This window comes from Ictidomys tridecemlineatus, chromosome 1 (genome assembly GCF_052094955.1).
Source record: "Ictidomys tridecemlineatus isolate mIctTri1 chromosome 1, mIctTri1.hap1, whole genome shotgun sequence".
NCBI lineage: Eukaryota > Metazoa > Chordata > Mammalia > Rodentia > Sciuridae > Ictidomys > Ictidomys tridecemlineatus.
In genome coordinates, this window is record NC_135477.1 from 120,076,346 (window position 1) to 120,079,690 (window position 3,345).

Sequence of the window (3,345 nt, forward strand, 5' to 3'; positions counted from 1 at the left end):
AGCTAGAATGTAACTTCTGTGAGGCTGAGAACAAGATTATTTGTTCTCTGGAGTCCCCATAGTTTACATACGGCCGGGCACTTAGTAGGCACTCAATAAATATCTGAAACAATGTGTGCTTGGTGTGTCCGAGATCAAGAGGTTCCAATCTCCTTCTGCCTCAGTTTCCTTTTTGTTGGTCTTTGCTCCTCCTTGCTTCCCAGAGAAGCTCTGGATGAGATCAGAGATGGCAAAACGTTCCCTCTGGGGGAGGGAGGGCATGATGCCCAACTGGGGATGAGGTCACTGCAGGAGGCAAGCAGAGCCATAAAGATCATCTCAGCCATGCCCCTGCCTGAGCACGGGATCCCAGGCCCACAGGGCAGAGCGTGAGACCCCTTCCTCGGGTGGGAAGCAACTCCCGAGGGGCCTCCTCTCCCCCTTCCCCGGGGAGGCAGGTGGAGCTGCGTCCTCATCTTTGTTCCCATCTGGAGCGCGTTTGGCGCGGCGTGGCGGGGGCGGAGCTGCGCCCCCGCGGTGCCCAGAGAGACGGGCCCGCCCGCTTATCTGATCTGCGGCTAATTGAAACTCCCTGCTCGCGAAGGTCAGCTCGGTCCCCTGACAGCTGCCGAGCCGAGCCGGGCCGGATGGAAAACCCGGGCTGTGCAGGGCCCGGCGGGGCGCGGGGGGAGGGGTTGTGGGGGGCTGCCTCTGCGGCAAAGTAGACAAAGGCGGCCCCTCCCTCCTCGTGCGCGCTGCTGGGGGTCGCCAGAGGTAGCAGCCTTCGCCCTCACTCTGCAGGGCGCTCCAGCCAGGGTCACACGGCCTAAGGCTGCAGAGGAGGTGGGCGCCCTTAATCCCTATGCACCGCCCAGCCTGCTCCCACGCCGAGGCCCCGTCTGGGGTCTCTGGGAGAGTCACCCCCAACTTCCTGCCCCCACCCCGCCTCCACGCCCCGGCTCTGAGACTTCCTGCCTCCCCGGCTCCGGGCAGCTCGGGCTGTGGGAAGCTGGTGGGGCGGGGGCGGCCCGGTCCCCTCCCCCAGCGTACTCGACGGGGCGCTGGGGGTCCGGGAGGAAATGTGCACGGTGGGGGGCACGGTCCGGCCCCCGGGCCGCCATCCGGTGGGGCAGGTGCGGCCTCAGTCCTGGGAGGGAGGGCAGGCAGGCCTGTTGCTAATGGGGCTGGAACGAGGGGGCGGGAGGAGGACTCCGCGGGGGGCAGCGTTTCCAGGGTTCCGGGTGCGGATGTGGCCAGCTCAGAAGCCTCCAGCCCTGCGTGCTGCGCCTCAGGCGGGCCCAGGCCCAGTGCAGCCCTCACCTGTCGTGTGTGCCTAGGCAAAGGAACTGGGAACTCTTGAGGCCTAACTCGCAGCCTCTGCGTGTGCGCCCTTAATCAAAGCCTGTGCGCCTTTCCTTTCTCAGCCAGGAAAAAATAACCTCAACCACAATTTTTAAGAACCACTTGCCAAAAACGATGTTAAGCGTTAAACGGACTTTTTAGTCTCACAACAATTCCATTTCTCTGATGAACAAGCTGAGGCGCAGAAAGGTTGTAACTTGCTTAAAGTCACACCGCTAGTAAATTATTAGGAACGTTCGGTTCTGACACCACAGTCAGGCTTCTTAGCCACGGGTGGTGCCGTCTTGGCAAGAGCTCCAGAGTGGTGCGCCAATCCAGGTCGATTCCCTAGGGCATCCACAAGTGCTGAGCCCCTCGGTGGCGTCTTGCCGCACATGTTCCCATCCCGGGGTTGGACACGTGTTTCGTGGCGCAGTCCCGCGTGCCAGAGCCCGGGGACAGAGGCATAGCTTAGCGCACTGGTGCCCAGGTGCGATATTCCCGGTTGGGACCCGGCAGAGTCATATGGTATGGGGCCTGAGTCTCTGGCAGGGCGGAGCGGGGGCGGAGAACTCAGAGCTGGGTCCACGCGGGCCACGGCGCCTGGGAGGCCGCAATCCGGGCGCCTGCAGCCGGCGAGGCGCGGGGTGACGCGCGGGGGCCCAGCTACCGTGACCTCCTCCGCGGTTGCCATGGAGACCGTGCACTATAAATAAAAAAAAAAAAAAGGAGGAGGAATTTCAAACCCGTTTTCTACGGAGCTTGGCGGGAGGGGGGGAGGAACGCTCGCTCTCTTTGAATCGAGTTTCCCATTTCACCTTCCCAGGCTGCAGGAGTGCTTCCCCCGCAGCCCAGCCGGGAAATTGCCGCCCCTCACGCCGCGTGGCGCCCCCGGAGAAAGCTAATTAGCGCAGCCCGGGGAGCTGGAGACTGGGGACCTGGCCCCGGGGGGCCAGGGCCCGCCTTTTGTGGGGAGAGGAAAGCGCCTACAAATTGCGCGCCCCCCCCCCCCAGCCCCATCTCTCCAGGCGCGCGCGCGCGGCCCGGCGCGGGCCGGGGCACCGGGCGCAGGCGGGAGGTCGCATCTGCAGCTTTGGCGCAATGAATCAGGCGCGGCCGCCGCCGCCGCCGCCGAGCGCGTCTGGCATCCGGAGTCTCCCGGGATCGAAAATAATTTGGGCAAAGCGGTGGGAGGTGTATGCGCGCGCGCTCCGAGGGGAGGGCGGGGGAGCCGGCCGGGCGGGGTGCGCAGGGCGGGGGGAGGTGCCATCCGACAGCCCCGCTGTGGTGAGAACAGAGTTGACACTTCTTTCCTTTCCACTTACTGCGGCAAGTACCGCGAGGAAGCTTAACCCTCTCGTTGCTTGGAGGTTAGAGACGGCGCAAGCGCCCTCCTGAGGGCGCGCCGGGGCGGAGGCCAGGTGTGCTGACTCCTTCGGAAAGGGTTATTGCTGCCTGCTGGATAGGCTCTCTGGCTCCACTGGCTGACGTTCCCACCCGGACATTCCTCAAGGCATCCTTCCTGGGGCTTTCTCAGTACCTCTTTTTACCTTTCCCAGATCTGACTAGAGCCCGCAGGATGGCCTCAGTTTCCCCACCTGTACAAGAGAGTCGAGGGGTACTTCTGAAGCAGTTCCCTCCCCTGTGTGTCTGGCGGCCCTGGTTTTGTGACCTTGTGGCTTGGGCTCTGCGCCAGGGCGGGGTTGGCAGTTAGGGAAACGGGTGCAGGAGTCGGAACTGACCCCCCCCCTTGTCTCCCGCCAGCGCTCTGGGCGTCCTTCATCAAAATGGCCGGGTTCCTGTTTTTGCCTCTGACGGCAGAAATGTCACCGCCGCTGCATTAAGCACGCTCCGCGGGAACTCGGTTTGGAGCGAGGATCTGGCGCTCAGCCCTGCCAAGCTGCCTGCCGCAGGGGGGAGGAGGTGGGCTGGCTGGCCAGCCGGCCTGGCTGGGGTCAGCCTTTGTCTGAGGGGCTCCTACCTTCTTGCTGGTCTAGCCTGCCTCTGCCCCCCTCCCCTCAAGCT

At 63.9% G+C, this 3,345-nt stretch overlaps 1 long non-coding RNA gene across 1 annotated transcript; it reads right to left on the minus strand.

The window, feature by feature from the left end:
- Positions 1-1,458: 1,458 nt before the first annotated feature.
- On the minus strand, positions 1,459-3,119 carry LOC144366395 (uncharacterized). Its single transcript, XR_013425503.1, has 2 exons — positions 2,919-3,119; positions 1,459-2,026 (listed from the first exon to the last, which is right to left on the minus strand). It is a non-coding gene; the product is annotated as an uncharacterized LOC144366395 (long non-coding RNA).
- Positions 3,120-3,345: the final 226 nt, after the last annotated feature.